Source organism: Geotrypetes seraphini, chromosome 15, assembly GCF_902459505.1.
Source record: "Geotrypetes seraphini chromosome 15, aGeoSer1.1, whole genome shotgun sequence".
In the NCBI taxonomy this organism is placed as follows: Eukaryota; Metazoa; Chordata; class Amphibia; order Gymnophiona; family Dermophiidae; genus Geotrypetes; species Geotrypetes seraphini.
The window spans coordinates 16,874,390-16,891,398 of record NC_047098.1 but is presented as its reverse complement, the minus strand read 5'-3'; the positions used below and the strand labels follow the sequence as shown (position 1 = coordinate 16,891,398).

The 17,009-nt window shown below is 39.3% G+C and overlaps 1 protein-coding gene and 1 long non-coding RNA gene across 8 annotated transcripts in view; one reads left to right on the top strand and one right to left on the bottom strand.

Annotated features, from left to right (window-relative positions):
• PRDM16 (PR/SET domain 16) overlaps window positions 1–17,009 on the top strand; it is an 888,295-nt gene that overhangs the window by 69,530 nt on the left and 801,756 nt on the right. The window lies entirely within an intron of this gene.
• LOC117349067 overlaps window positions 1–17,009 on the bottom strand; it is a 67,493-nt gene that overhangs the window by 48,560 nt on the left and 1,924 nt on the right. For 3 of the 7 annotated variants that reach the window (XR_004537106.1, XR_004537103.1, XR_004537105.1), the window contains exons 4-5: window positions 16,783–16,917; window positions 4,124–4,494 (exon numbers count right to left, since the gene is read on the bottom strand). This is a non-coding gene — a long non-coding RNA (uncharacterized LOC117349067). Of the gene's footprint in view, window positions 1–4,123; window positions 4,495–10,485; window positions 10,506–12,682; window positions 14,943–15,111; window positions 16,918–17,009 lie in introns of those variants that run through there. The other 4 variants (XR_004537107.1, XR_004537102.1, XR_004537104.1 and 1 more) reach the window with 4 other exon arrangements.

Sequence of the window (17,009 nt, the reverse complement as noted above, 5' to 3'; positions counted from 1 at the left end):
TCTCTTTCTCTTTCTCTCTTTTTCTCTCTTTCTTTCTTTCTCTCTCTCTTTCTCTCTCTCTCTCTCCCTCTCTCTCTCTTCCTCCCCCAAACCCCCTCTCTCTCTCCCTTCCTCCCCCAAACCCCCTCTCTCTCTCCCCATCCCCTCCCCCTCTCTCTTTCTCTTTCTTTCTCTCTCTCTTTCTTTCTCTTTCTCTCTCTCTCTCTCTCTTGATTCAAACCAGTTTGAGATGTGTTTTACAGAGTTAAGGTAGGCTTTTGTTGCTGTGGTTACCTCTGGTCTAGTAATTAGGAAATTATGCTCCGGGTACAATAGCTGCTAAGATCAGAGATGTTCAGGGGTGTAAACTTAAACGTTAACCACCCACCCACCCCCATACAAACAAATTAACCTACACAAGGAGAAAGTGATGTGGAAAAAGAAAGTTTTTGCTATCCCATATTCCCATAACATTTTATAGTGGACAATTTAGGCCCTGTTTTACTAAGGCGCGCTAACCAATTAGCGTGCACTAATTGATTTTAGCGTGCGCTAAATGCTAATGCGTGCATGTTAGGGCTCCTTTTACTAAGCTGTGCTAGCGCTTTTAGTGCATGCAGCATTTTAGTGCACGCTAAACCCGGGCTGTGCGGCAATTTAGCGTGCGCTATTCCACATGTTAATGCCCTAACGCGGCTTAGTAAAAGGAGCCCTTAGTCTATGGATGCATTAGCATTTAGCATGCACTAATTCAATTAGTGCACACTAATTGGTTAGCGCATCTTAGTAAAACAGGGGGTTAGTTCCCCAGGGAACCAAACCTCTTACTTCCACCAGTGCCTTTTAGCAGTTGTGTTGGAAGAGAGGGGGAACAAAGGCTTCTTAATATACAGGGGACCCATATATTTAAGGTTACCATATGGCTCCAGGAAAAGGATGACGGATTGAGACATCCAGGTTTTACTTCCACTGAAAGCAAAGGAAATAAAACCCGGATATCAATCCATCCTCTTTTCTGAAGCCATGTAACCCTAATCATATATTCCCTCTTGCAAATATGTTTGTTTGTTTTTTGTGTTTTTTTTTTATGTATCTGTTTTTATTGTTTCAGATGTTTTCTACTTTGGTAAATTGTAGCAAAATGCAAGGATAAAGCTTTTGAAATAAATAATGCTTCATTGGTGAACATGGGTGCCTTAATTTATCGGGGTGATTAGGAAGTCAAAATAGGAGCAGACTGTATTTATTGAAAGTAAAACAAAAATAATAATTATAATAAAAGTCTGATTTGGAAAGAATTGATTATGGTTGGCACAAGGTATCATTTGCAACCAGCAAAAAAAAAATGGCATTTTAATAAGAAATCGTTTCCACTTTCATGAATTAGTATGGATTGGTTTTTCCTGGGGAAATAGTTTGATTTCACCAGCTTCTAGGGAAGCAATGGGGAGGGCTCTGCAAGAGTCGAGGCAGCAAAACCTTTATTGGCTCTGCATTTTTTTTTTCTTTTAGCATGCAGTAAACTAGACTGGAAAATACCAACCGGCAAACCACGCAGCAGCGTGTTAAATAAAAAATAAAATAAAAAAATAGATAAAGTTTAATTTTAAAAAAATGGCATCTCATTAGCAAACTATGCCCGAGCGCATCATTTTAGCTCTATTGGAGTAATTTCATCGGGTTATTTTTACTAATTGCCCGTATTTATCTGCATTTATTTATATACGAATATTTAATACACTACTTATTCAGGAAAAATCAGTGGATTTAACTTTCTGATATTCAATATCTCCAGTTAGATTTTGAAGTATAGAAAAATGGATCTTGCCATCGACAAAACTTTATACTCCAAACCCAAGTGCTTGCGTGGAAGAAGTGTTGGTGTTTATTTGGTAAGGATATCTGCTCTTCATAGGTTGTGAAAGATTTAGTTTAAAAAAAAAAAAATCCTCTGCCAACACTTGTGATAGTTATTAAATCATGGGATAACTGCATTGATCTTTATCCACACGATCAGCAAGCCCTGACAATGAGATTCAAAGGCAGGTCAATTTGAAGCCCCAAAGTCCGACTCCTTTTACTGCTATGCACCATTAAATCAGAGCGGCTTCGGGGAGATTGGTAATGGTCTTGTAATAGATTTTTATTTCCTCTCAGCACACAGCCTGGCCACTGAAGACCTGGGACCTGCGTATGTCTCCTTAGAATGATTCCCACAGCTACAGATAATTTTTTTGTTCTCGCTGTACAATCTCAAGCAAAAATATATTTCTTTTTTTTGTTTGTTTGTGTGTTTTAAACTACGTAACTTAAACTACACCCACTGCATTATCCGCCAAGTAGGTTCACTGAAGAATTTCTTCAGAGTGTTGGAATGATTATATTAAGCAAAGTCGTAGTACCAGAACTTGTCTCTCCTCATATGGGAATCCCTCCCTGATTAAAAAGAGAATTTGCTACTTAGGGCTCCTTTTACTAAGCTGCGTTAGTTTTTTTTAACGCATGCAGCATTTTGGTGTGTGCTAAACCCGCGCTACATGGCTAGAATTAACGCCGGCTCAATGCTGGCTTTAAGGTCTAGCTTGGGTGACAATGAGCCCTTAGAAGACACCAACAAGCGAGAAACTAACGAGACTGACAACTGCCAATTAGGGTGGGTGTATTTATTGTAACTTCAATTTTGTTTTGCACGTGTTTGTGTGTGTGTGCGCATTGGAAAATATTCACTAAAACTGCAAAACTGCCGTGGTCGAAGATTCCTCATAATTAAAGATTCAAACCGGCTATTAAAAGTATATTAAAGTTTTTGGTTGGGGTCAGCAGTGAATGGGTTAAAATTTCATTTTCTGCCCCCCCCCCCTTTTTTTTTTCTCTCTCTCTCCGACAGAAGAGCTGTAGAGGTATCCCTGAGGATCATGTGATTGATTTCATCATCTTAAGGTCTCTTCTAGTTGTTACAATATTTTGGCCGCGGGCTTTCCTGATTTGTGCGTTTTTATCGCTGGCTAGGCAGAGTCCCTGCTATGTTGGTTTTCTCCTATTGGATTAATGATTTAGTGTCCAGTAAAGCGAGAATGGTGAAATGAAGGGACGGATGGAAGATGAACTATAAGGCTCTGGGTGAGAGGGGAGGAGGCAGGAGTTACAGAGGCAAGAAAAGGAAGCTTTTGTAGCCAGAGAGCATATTCAGGTGGAGGCTCCTAGAGCAGTGGTCTCAAACTCATGGCCCACCAGGTACTATTTTGAGGCCCGAGGTATGTTTATCTTAATCACAAAAGTAAATGTCTCTTTAGCCATAAATCACAATATTATTATTACGACTTAGCCAAAAGGAAAGATTTATAAACTATAAAGAGTTTTGCCTCATGCAAAATTGTCATTTCTTTAATAAGACATCAACTATTTTTTTTTCTGAGGCCCTCCAAGTACCTACAAATCCAAAATGTGGCCCTGCAAAGGGTTTGAGTTTGAGACCACACTGGCTAAACTGTAATCATGACATCCTGTTTGTCTTTGGGAAGCAGAGCAGAGATTGTGATGTCATAATGCCTCTTTCCACCAATAAGAGCCAGCCTCATCAGTGATGTCACAATGGCTTGATTGTCCTGTTCTCCCCTCTGCCCTACAACCCAGCCAGCAGATTAATTGTTCCCCTTAACTCAGTGGTCTCAAACTCGTGGCCCGCCAGGTACTGTTTGGAGGCCCTAGGTATGTTTATCATAATCACAAAAGTAAATGTCTCTTTAGCCATAAATTACAATATTATTATTAAGACTTAGCCAAAAGAAAAGATTTATAAACTATAAAGAGTTTTTGCCTCATGCAAAATTGTCATTTCTTTAATAGGACATTAACTATTTTTTTTCTGAGTCCCTCCAAGTACCTACAAATCCAAAATATGGCTCTGCAAAGGGTCTGAGTTGGAGACCACTGTCCTAGAGCATATGCTTCCTTCCCCCTCTCCCAAAGTCTAGCTGCCAACCGAGAATTTGAAAAGCTGTAATATCAGGATGCTCAAGGAAAGGATAGAAAAATGAAAATATAAAGAAAAAGATGTTTTCAGCCATCATTAATTGCTTTGTAACACAGAAATGACCCTTAAATGTTTGGAGTGGTTCCCAACACACAGAACAGATTTGCTTACTTCAAATATACTTCGACATCCATGCAGCTTTGTGATTCATTCTCAGGAAACTTAAGGCTGTCTGCTCGGAACGTTATTCAGAGTGAAACCGTTCATTTCCACAGACTACTGTATTCTTTCGGAGTCCGCCATCATTTAAAAAGGTGTCTTACACGAGTTCGCTTTTTCCCCAAAGATGGCACACATTGATAAAACCTGTTGAGTGCTGAAAAGAGGCTGTTTTTTATTCTTGTTTTCTTATAATGAAATTGTAAAGTTAGGAAAAGGTAGCAAAGAGATTGCAAGCTGCAAAATCAATAATTGTCCAATCAGCATTCCTGCCCCTCTGATGTCAGCCCCATCTTAATTTCATAGAATTCTGCTGCCCTCTCCTGTGACAAAAAACATTAAAGATTCAGAAGAACCAGAAAAAGAAAAGAAAGATTAACATCAGCTGGGTGGTCATTTTAATATGGGGGAGGAGGAGGGGGGGGTCTAGATACGTGCCACATTTTTCTACAGTTTAACGAAATACCAGCATGTTATAAAGTCTGCCTTGCAAAAAGGACATTTGTAAAATGCAAACAGTTCTTTTCTGGAAAGTAATCAGTGGTGACAAAAATATTCAGTGAATAAATAACATTCTGGTGAAATTCTTACCAGCAGTGTGTAAAATTTGTGCACCATCATTTCAAGGCACCTGGACAGATTCCTACATAAAACGTTTACTTTATAGGAGCAGGTAGGCCAGGATTTACCTATCAGCAAGACAAGCTACAGCTTATTGTTCTGATCTTCAATGCAAGACCCCAGGCTGCTGGTGGCCCTTAAAGACCACCGATTCAGCCTGCCATTGTGACATCACCACCCCTTCTTTTTTTTCCCCTCCCCCCTTTTTACAACGGAAGAAGGAAAGTCTTAAGTCAAAGCAGAAAGGCTCAGACCCTTTCCAGGTTGACTCAGGACTTCAAGCAATGCTCAGTGTGATGCAACCACAGTCAATTCAGAATTCATGTGTGGCATAGGCTGGGCACAGCCGGCGCCAAGGGCTCCTTTTACGAAGCTGCGCTAGCGGTTTGAGCACGCGCCGCCGTGCCATGCGCGCCAGACGCTAACGCCTCCATTGAACTGGCGTTCGTTTTTCCGCGGAACGCGGGTGGGGGGGGGTACAGCACGCGCTAATCTGCAGTGCGCGGTAAAAACGCTACCGCGGCTTAGTAAAAGGAACCCTAAATCTCTTCTGGAGGAGCGTCTGCTGCAGCCTTAAGAAAATAAGACGGACAAAAAAAGTTTGCACAGATTGCGTTCTTGCTCTGTGCTTTTCTGAATTCAATACGCAGATGCTGACGGTCGCATTGTCCTTTCTTGGAATTTTGATACAGATTGGTTTAAGGAGGAAGTTATCTATTGCGGGTGAAGATGTAACGTTTCTTATGTATTCAATAGGGAATTGTTTTAACACAGGGGGGTGTCCAATGTCGGTCCTCGAGGGCCGCAGTCCAGTCGGATTTTCAGGATTTCCCCAATGAATATACATGAGGTCTATTTGCATGCACTGCTTTCATTGTATGCTAATAGATCTCATGCATATTCATTGGGGAAATCCTGAAAACCCGACTGGATTGCGGCCCTCGAGGACCGACATTGGACACCCCTGTTTTAACAAAATGCATTAAGAGCATAAGAATTGCCACTGCTGGGTCAGACCAGTCCCAACGCGGTGGTCCTCTGGTCAAAGACCATCAGACTAACTCAGACTAGCCCTACCTGCGTACGTTCCCTTTTGTAAACAACCTGTTTCCCAAGATGTGCATCTCAGTTTCTTATCATTGAATTTTCCCTATTTTTTTTTTTATATGGTTTGTTATTTAGGTTTACAAAAGTACACAAGGATCTCCTGAAAGTCCTCTAGGAGTCCAGAGCCATCACTGTTTACTTTGGCATGCACAGGGCAGATTTTTTAAGTGTTGTGGAGACGGGAGAAATAAAAAATATAGGGCTACCCGAAAAACTACCGCCTGCTCAAGAGGAGGTGGTAGCGGCTAGCGCTTGCGGAATTTTAGCGTACGCTATTCTGCGCGTTTTAGGCCCTAATGCATTTTTGTAAAAGGAGCCCGTAATGTGGAGAGGGGTGGAAGAGAGAGGCGGGGCAAGGTGAGAGAGGTTTTATTAGGGACTGGAGGTACAAAGAGGTCGGGTATGACAGAAACAAGGGCTGAGAGAGTTAGGAATGTGATGTAATTGGGTCAGCTGCATCGCACCCTAGCATGGGAAATTACTGTAAACTCTCATTCGGTTATTTTGGTGCCAAAGTGGCCCTCGTAAAAATTTGTGAAAACCACTGGTTTAGGGCCTCAAGGAACCACCTTGTGCAAAAAAACCAACAACAACCCCAAAAAACCCCACAACTAAATACATTAAAATTAAAATTTATTAAAAAAGTGCATCTCAATAAAAAATAATCATAATGTTTTTATTATCTACTCTTGGTTGTTTAATATTTCTTTTATTTATCTTCCAATAAACCTAAAATTTACTTCCTACTTAATTGAAAGGAGCCTCTTAAATCTCACTGTATAGGGGTCACAATACATATAAATTAGGTCCTGGGGGTTGGTGTAAATCAATCCATCTGGAAGATATGGGCCCCTTCTTTAAAAGACGGCAGCAATCAAAGCAAGACGAGGGGCCGCTGAAAAGTTCTCAGCCCAACCAAGAAGTGAATGATGTGGAGCCATGAACCTTACAAATTATTCCACACTTTTCCTGACACTTCATTTCATTTAGTATCATTGAAATGAAAAGTGCCGAGACAAGTGTGAAATAACTTGTAAGTTTCATGGCTCCACATCATTCTCTTCTTGGTTGGGCTGAAAACTTTTCAGCAGTCCCTTATATTGTGATGTCATAATGCCTCATTCCACCAATATCTAAGAGCCAGCCTCATCGGTGATGTCACAATGGCTTGGTTTCCCTATACCTGTGTCCATTTACTAGATGCATTTGCCTCACTGAAACGAAAAGTGTCAAGAAAAGTGTGGAATAGCTTGTAAGCTTCATGGCTCCTCATCACTCTCTTCTTGGTTGGGCTGAGAACTTTTCAGCGGCCCCTCACACATGATTTTAAACGTGGACTCTGCTTTTCCAGATCTGGTGTTTAGGATATTTTGTATTCGCTGTGATAGGGGATTAACAGAACCGCAAATACAGAAAAATGGCAAATAACTTTTTCAGATGTTGTTCGCTGTTTTCTATTAAAAACCATCGTGAATATGGTGAAACCGCAAATAACACGGTGGGAGACCTGGCCTGTTCCTGAAGGAGAGGCAACACACGGTGAAGAAAGTGCCGGGAATCGGCGATTTTCTCTGTAAACGCTTGGAATCAGCAATTTCTCTACGCAAGCTGATGTCATTGGGGGGAGGAGCCAGCAAGCTAAAAACCGTGAATAAACGAAACCGCGAATACGGAGGGAGAAGTGTATATTGTATGGTGGGTACTCTGGATCGCCCAACCACTGGAATTTTCAGGATATCCAGCGTAAGAGAAACGTGCACGTATTGTGTGCTTTTTAGTCCAAAGAGGTTTGGGTTTTTGGTTGTTTAGGGGGTTTTTTGTTTGTTTTTTTGGCATTTTATCTTGAAGCCCCACTGGCTCCGAAATCAACAGAAGAGAAAACACAGTATAGAACGTGTATGCATATGCATATCAAACGTCTACACACGGATAAGTACATGGCTGTCTAAACTCCGCCCACAAGCTGTCAGGTGTTTGCTTGAGAACAAAATTTTCTTTTACTGTGGGCTCCTTTTCCTAAGGTGCGCTAGTGATTTTAGCGCACTAGACTCTAACGCCTCCATAGAGCTTGCGTTAGTATCTTTCATTTAGTGCGTGAGTTTGCGTGCGCTAATCTGCAGCGCGCACTAAAAACGCTAGCGCACCTTAGTAAAAGGAGCCCTGTGTTTTGTTGTTGTTGTTCAGATGCACGATTAACCCCCCCTCCCCCCCGACTGGTGACTAAAAATATCATGACATAATCGCATAACTCTGTCATACATTCTTATTTAGTCCCGAATTGAGGGCAACAAGCTTCTTTGTGGTCTCGATGAATCAAATGCACTCAACATATTTCCGGTACCCTGCTGGACTCGGACTGACCGAGCCAGTCGTCGGATCCGAATACCTTGCTTCTCAAATGCACGCTTTGTAAAACCGCAAAACAAGGCGTGCATTTAACTGCATAGCAAGCAGCATAAAATAAATTAAAGCAATAAGTATCAGTGGTAATAATGCTGATGATAGAACGTGCGGTTCGGCATGCCTTTTAGAGTTGCGTCTCCTAGTATATTGTTTTGTCCTTTCTTTTTTCGCCCTCTTCTGTTGAGAAGAAACCTTGGGTACAGTTTAAGTCTTATTCAAATTGTGACCATATCTTTCAATAGCAAGAGAGAGCAAGGCAGATAATAACCATAGACCAATCCATCCAGCTCTACAATCCTTTCTGTGGATCAGAAGAGGAGGAAATTCCAAGTAGTCCATTGCAGTCCAAACAGACGCAGATGGAGGAATGCACTCGCCAAGAATGATTTGGCCTGTTAGATAGGATTCTAATTTTCAAAGCTTGTCTACTGTTTCGTGCCTATAGTATTTTTTTTTTTTTTTTAATTAAGACCCAATAAACTGCTCATGTCTCTGTCCCAAGAGCATACAAGGATGTCCTAAAACGGAAGCGGTTGACAATCAGCCCAGCTAGGAGAAAACTGGGGGGGGGGGGGGGGGGGGGCTCATATTTCATGACTAGAAAGGTGTTAGAAGAGGTCAATGACCAGTTTATTATTATTAAACAAATTCAAAGGAGCGTGTAAGAGTGGTTACAGCAGCAGGTTGGGAACCGATATGCCCAGGCTCCAAATCTCATTCAGAACGTGGCCAAGTCACTTAACCCTTCATTACGTCAGGTGCAAATTTACATTATAAACCTTCTGCGGTCAGGGAAATAGCTGAATGGAACTCACCCTGAGCTACTAGAGAGAAGGCATGAACAAAGTAAATATGAAACAGTTTTCTACAGCGCTTGTTTTAAACACCATGGGAATATTTTCTCCAAAATCCCTTTAACCTTTTTACATTTCACTGGAGCATAGTCTTAGGATGTTTCAAAGCTCCTTCGGCAATTAATTATTGCTTGATAGGTCGGTGTTTGTGCTTACTTTTTCTATTGCTCACATCGCCCAAATTTAGAAAGCCAATGGCTTTCTTCAGTCTAATTCAGAAAAAAAAAAACCCACACCAAAAACACGCACATAGGGCCCCTTTTACGAAGGTGCGCTAGCGTTTTTAGCGCATGCACAAAATTAGAGGAGGCGGCAGCGGTTAGCGCATGTGTAATTTTAGCATGCGCTATTGCACGCGTAAAGGCCCTAGCGCGCCTTCATAAAAGGAGCCCATAATTTGGACATCACACATTAATTAAAAAAAAAAAAAAAAAAAGGAAATGTCTGCCATCAACTTAGGATAATTTTTAGGGGTGCATAAAGTAAAGGAAAATGCTGGTATGGACTGCAGAGGCCCATATTTCTCTCGAGTGCAAATCAGACCAGTAGATTTCTTGCCCATTCTGATGTTAAATACCCAGAAGTGATACCCTGGAGGCACCCTTCCTAGATAACCACAATTATGTTCTAAGCAAGGGTTAATTTCCTGAAAAAAGGTTCAGAGATACAAATACTGTCTATATTTTCTCAGAGAAAAAAAGTATCCAGTGGTTTCTTCTCCCATTACTTAAATCTAATATGCTCATTTAGGGCAGGAGTGTCTAACCTTTTGGCTTCCCTGGGCTGCATTGGCCAAAAAATGTTTTCTGCGGCCGCACAAATGCGCAAACGTTGCAGCAAGACAGAGGATGGAGCCGGCAAGATGGTAAACACCCGGGGGGCAGCAGAAAAAAACACTGCGTCGCCCTTGACCGGGGCCGCACAAAATACTTCATGGGGCCGCAGGTTGGACTCCCCCCGATTTAGGGCGTCAGAGCATATGTTTACAAAAAAAAAAAAAAAAACCTGTTCATTCTGGTAGCTATTCTCTTCCCTGACGAGAAAACAAAATTACCTGAGACTAGATTCATTTAATTCGAACCAAAAACATCAGGACGGTGGAAATGAATTCAAGCATACTTTGGCAGGAGGGAACTTCAGTAGACTCTCACGTCAAGGCTTCAAGAAATAATTAACACGCGTAGGAACATGCTTGTTTGTTTTTTTTAATCATTTCAGAATTAGGCGTAGAAAAAGAATGAAAGTGTATTGGGCAAAGCCTTAAAGCTTTAAAATGCTGGTTCAGGCATTATTACCTTGAAGGGGAATGGTGAGGCCAAACGGATTGCCGTTCCTAATCAAGCGTAGACCTGAAACGGAAGCAGTTGCTAGATAAAAACTTGTTGTTTTTTTTTAAGTTTGTGCTGGACATTTTGAAAAACAACAGCTACTGCTGTTCCTGTAGCCGAGGAACATTGGTCAGAGCCAAAACGCTTTGATCACATGATTTATTTTATGATTTATTAACCGCTTATATCCTAAGGGGTCCTTTTACAAAGGCGCGGTAGCGGTTTAACGCATGTTAAACCGCCTGCCGTGCTAGTGCCTAACGCCTCCACTGACGAGGCGTTAGGATTTTAGGCTGCCGCGGGGGGGTTAGTGCGTGATGAAAGGTCCAAGGCGCTAACCCCCATAGCACGCCTTGATAAAAGGAGCTCTAAGTGGTTTTACATTCAGGTACTTTATCATATTTCCCTATCTGTCCCGGTGGGCTCAAACTCTATCTAGTGTACCTGGGGCAATGAGGGGATTAAGTGAGCAGTGAGGGATTTGAACCCACAACCCCAGAGTGTTGAGGCTGTAGCTCTAATCACTGCATCACACACACTCACACACTTTAAATTCAGTGAGACTAGTCGACTTATGTATTGTACCATGTCAATAAGTAGAAGCATGTCAACACTTTTCATATGTAGGATCCTTGCTTTACCTCTCTCCTAGCAGATATGTTAAATGGTTTTGTTGGTGGTTTTTTTTTTTTTTAATTTATAACATTTTATTGAAGAAAATAAAATATAATATACATAGATTTTCATTTCAATTAGATTCACAATTACTATATTTTCATACATATTTTTATCATTCTTTCAAAATATTTTTCCAAATGACCCATTGCAAAACATGTTATACCCCCCACTCCCTTCCCCTGAATAGAAGATTCCCCCCTTTTCCCCCTCCCTTTCCCTTCCCTCCCCCTGAATGGAAGATGACACATATTGTGATGCAATGAGTGTATACCAAAGCTTCAATGTAGAATATTAATAATCATACTTCATGTTCCGGGGGAAAGATTTTGAATATAGGGGTCCCATATTTTCAAAAAGAATCATGTTCTTCTAGGAAACTTACACACCTCCCTAACCTCAAAAAAAAAAAAATTAAATGATGGAGTTGGTTCCTCCAATGCCAAAAACTAGGAGGATCTTTCTGTAACCAATATTGCAAAATACATTTGTGACCAATCATGCATGCCTTTTGAAATAAAATGCATCTCCATTGTCCATATACCCCACAAGCAGCAGTTTACCAGATAACACCCCCTTTAAATGTTAAATGTTTTCTAATTCATTGTCGACGTCTCTGTCATTTCTCCATATACCTAAGGCTTAGCTGTAATTAACTGAAATCATTTACTGATTATCTTTGATAGACTGAAAATTTTCTAAAATTGGTCCCTTTGCCTTATAGATTAGACAGCAAAATACCTTATTCATTGATAATAATAATAAATAACGAATCAATGTATTATATCTCCATCTAATTTGTTTAAAAATCAGTTAATTACAAGACTTGAGCATAAACTGTAATGTTAACTTTTTTGAATAATTTCAGGTAAGTACTAGCATCTTTGGTGGGGTGGATTTCAGTAGCAAACATCTGGAACAGCTGTTATTATCAGTTAAGCAAACAATGTTTTGCTATTCGCTTAACTGTGAGCACCAAAATTTACCTTTGGTACAAATTCTCTCATTGCATGTTCTTTTACCGAACTTTTGGTATTTATTACTTTGTGTAACACAGAGTTTAGAATAATTATACACACACTGCAAAAATTAGCATATTTTTGACTATGTTAATTTTTAGCAGAATGTTTCAAGGTAGATAACTATAGATGCTTGTATAACAGAAACTACTTTTTTTAAAAATTGCAATATTTCTAATGGTATAAATAAGTTCTCAATATCTGTATTTTAAATGGCCGATATCGTATGATTTAAAAAAAAAAAAAAAAAGGTAGTTATGGTTTACACAATTTCATTGGTCTTGGACCATGAATTTTTCAATATACTTCAAAAATCAATCTTTTTTTTAAAGACGACATCAATATATATGCGTGCACAATGCAATCAATAATGTTCTTGAAATTTTATTTTATTTTCCTTTATCGTTGTTTCTATAGCTTTAGGAATGTTGGATACTCTCATACCTTTTCCCTACTTTGCCAACAAAGATCAATCTCAGGATACATCCTACAAAACTTAAAAAAAAATAAAATAAATATATCACTTTACTAATGTTCAACTAATTAATTTTTGTTAATGTATTTTCCCGCCCTCGGGGGGATTAAGTCAAGTTAGGTCCAGCCAGCGCTGGCTGACTTTTCATAGCTCTTGGCTGTACATGGAGTCTGATTGGGATTAGTGGCCAGAATTCTCATTTCCCACAGCCATAAAAGGTCCTGAACTCAATTAATGGCTAATAATTATACAGCTAACTTCATTGCATCTTTGTGGCTTCGTTAATGCTGGGAGTGAAAGAGAAGCAAGGGAAAATAATGTTAGCTTCTCTGCAAGTTCATTGCTATACCAACCCCTTAATTATGATAGCAATTACGAAACACATAAGAAAGTAAAACTTTACTTGTTTTCTTTCACACGCAGAATTATAATTTTAGCCGTATAGTAGCAGCCTATATAAACAATTTATGATATTATTTGATTTAGCGCATGATTATCTAATATTAATTCTTTAGAATGACTGTGACCTATATTAAGGTCAAAAAGACACATACAGTACATACATCTTCTCCCCCCCCCCCCACCCCCAGGTTTGCCATAGCTACCGTGAATTTCTGCTCAGCGTCATATGCGTTGCAGGCTAATCATTCTTGTTTTAGAAAGTTCACCTTCACATATATAATTGTAAAGAAAAGAAAGATGCCATTCTCTATCAAAGCAGTTTTCTAGTATCCAGTTTAGATTCACTTCATCACATTCAGTTTGACAAGTTCCCTTGTAATTCCCTTATAGTTCCAACGCTGGAGATTTTAACTAATGGAAAGTGATTATTTTTTTAAATTTACATTGTGATATAGGTATGCTTATTTATATAAATAAGACAGAAAAAGAATGCCCGGAATGCCAACATTTACTTCTTATTCTATGCAATAATTTAATTATTAACTAGTTTAGATGTAACTTTGTGGAAGGACAGACGTCCTCGTTTTCAAATGTACCAGACGAACTCCCAGGCGGAAGGCATATATAGGCGTAATCTGGAGTTAACCTGGTGTGTCTGCTTCAAGTTGTCCCTATTTCTTCACATCCGTTATTCATTTTAAATTATACATAATTAAAAAAAAAACAAAAAAAAACCCCACAACAATTTTATATTTGGGGCGAGAGGACTTCCCTCCTTCCTCCTTCAAAACAAAGCACTGCTTCTGTGAACAATTAACGGATGATACAATGCACATAAGAGCATGAAGGGGGTCAGGTTCTGACATTTTTAGAGTAAAGTAAGAGTTGTATTTGAAGACCTGAATGAAGTCCCATTAAACTGAGTCTTCCGTTTCAGATGTAAATCCTGTTTCGTTTTTAGGCGGTATACTGCAGGTGATGGCTGACGAGCTATTGTCAGGCAAGCGCTTATAAACATAAAAGGCACACTTCTCACAGGATATTGAATTCGGTTTTGTATAAATTCTACTGACTGTCTCGAATTTGTTAGAGTTAGAGAACTAAACAGTCCGTTAAATAATTCCAGGTTTTGGGTGGGTTTTTTTTTTTTAATGTTCGTAACAGCATTTCTGTTCAACACTGAGGTATCTACTTTTTGCATTTCATAAACTCAAAACCCCAAAAGAGTTTCAACTTGAAATGCTTTATTGTTTAGCATTTTCCCACTGGATATGAATGAAAACAGGTGCAGTGTACAAAAAAAAAAAAAAAAAGGATACTAGGAGTCCGGCGTGCGGGGAACGACTCAAGTTGGAGGCAATAGTACTTAAAATTGCGTTTACAACAATTATTGAAATACTAAGGGCTCCTTTTACTTAGGTGCGCTAGCGGTTTTAGCGCACGCTACAATACCGCATGCGTTAGACGCTAATGCCTCCATTGAGCTTGCGTTAGTATTTTTCATTTAGCGCACGCTAAAAATGCCAGCGCCCCTTAGTAAAAGGAGCCAGAAGGCTGGAAAACAGAACTGGTTTTTGTTTTGGAGGACTTTGATTGTTTTGGACTTTTTAGGTAGATGGGATGCCATAGTTTCCCCATGTGCTGTGTTCAAAAAGAAGGGTTTTGAATATATATATCTTGCCACTCCGATCTTTGGTCTTCAATTCCCCTTCATTTTCGGGAGACTTGGGGTACAAGCAAAGTTAATGCGCCCTTAACCAAGTCTAACTTGCTTCTAGAACCAAAATTCTAGAGCGAAATACCAGAAAAGCTTATGGGCCCCGCATCAGACGGTAGCCCCCAAAAGTTTAACAAACATTTTCTTTCTTTTTCTTTATTCAGGCTCCCCTAGAGGAAGAAAGTGAAAAGGATGAAGAAGCTGTTACAGGAATGCATTAAAAGAGACATACAAGAAAAGAAATCTTACCAGGGCCCTAATTCAGCTGACTTTCCCCCCCCCCAAAAAAAATATATCACGTGACGCTCATAAACAAGTACTGGGTATTGATAGCATGCATACCATTTTAAAATATATTTATTTTGTGTTTATTTGGTACTACAAAGAATTTATATACAGTATACCTCAATGCTCTATTTCTGGCAGTACTGAGTTACTATTTTTTTAAGACTTATATTTAATGTTCTCTTGTCGGCTTGTTATTGAAGGGAAACTCTATTGGACATTGGTTGCATCTATGGTTCCAATTCCATAGGTTCAATCCCTGGTCAACTCTGCAACCAGTAGTAAAGGTATAACAAGGGGGTGGGGTGTAAAGAGAAGGGATATTCCCAAGACAGATGTTTGCTTTTTTTTTTGTTTTTTTTTTTAGATAAAGGCCAGATATTTTACAAAAATATTTTTTCTTAAAAAAAATGTTCAGTACTTTTCTACACAGCTTTGCAATTTACCAAATTCAAGGACGGATGACTAACATCAGCCACCTCGATCCACTTCTGAACGGTTACGGTGACAACTTGAAAGGGTTTCTTTCTACCACCAATGGGAAAAGAGCAGCTAGAGGGACCGCTGAAAAGTTCTCAACCCAACCAAGAAGAGAATGATATGGAGCCATGAAACTTACAAGTTATTTCACACTTTTTTTTTTGCTTTTGTTTTACACTTTTCGTTTCAATGATATGAAATGAAACGAAAAGTGTCACGAAAAGTGTGGAATAACTTGTAAGTTTCATGGCTCCACATCCATTCTCTTCTTGGCTGGGCTGAGAATTTTTCAACGGCCCCCTCCTAATAATACTATTCTTGAGAGGGAGCAGTGTTTAATAGATTTATAATGTTAATTTACAGAACGTTGACCAGAATAATAAAAAGGAATTCCTATGTGTTTCGAATTGTATTTTCAATTCACTTTGATTTTCTAAGTGATTCTTCCCCCCCTCCCCCCAGTAAAATGGCTTTGATAAGAAGCAAAGGCGGCTGACCATTGACGGACGTATGAAAACAAATTGACAAACTGCCCAACCTTGATTTCTGTGAGTGGAAACTCACTAAAATTTAATGTGCTTCCTGAATCTTAAGATTGTTTCCTGGGCCGTTCCAGCACCTGGATTTCCCCTTAAGCCACTTAGGTAATTATCACTTGCTGACGATTCCCTCTCTTAGAATTATTAATACTAGACGGCAATTGATTTTTTTCTGTTACAGCCCCCCAAACTTGGAACTCACTTCCTATTCACTTGAGGGAAGAACACAACTTAGAAAAATTCAAAAGTAAACTAAAGAGCTTTCTTTTTAAAGACGCCTTTGAAAATGAGCCATTTAGTCTTCCAACCAATTTTACTTTTTCTCTCTAATTTTATTGAAGTCATTTTTAACTTCCATTTCCTTCTGTATCTCCCTTATATGTCTCTTTAACTTTTAAATAATTTGTAGTTCTTATCCCTCTCTTCCCTTATGTTCCTAGTTCTGTTACGTTTGTCAATAGTCTTGTCAGACCTGATTTTTGTTATTTATTGTATTGTTCCCCAAATTTTGTAATTTTATTATTATGTACATCGCTTAGAATTATGATTAAGTGATTAATCAAATCTCCATTAAACTTGAAACTTGATCATGGTTTAACAACTGCTTCTGCAGCGGTGTCCAGTGGGCTCCTCCACGACGCGCTTTCCCACTTTCCAACAACATTGCACTTGATTTCTTCATGGATTCAGGCCCTGTCTTAATTACCTGAAAGGTAACTTTTATTCCGAATAGGAGATGACGACACTCATTTTAAATACTGCTTGCAACTGTTACTCTTCGTCCATTCACCGTTAAAATGGGGCATTCGTCCTTATGTATAGTTAACGTTTAAAAACATTGCTGTAGAAAAAAAAAAAAAGTGAGCACAAACATGTAATAAGAATATGCATTTATTATTATTATTTTTTTTTTTTTACAAATTCCGAAAGTCA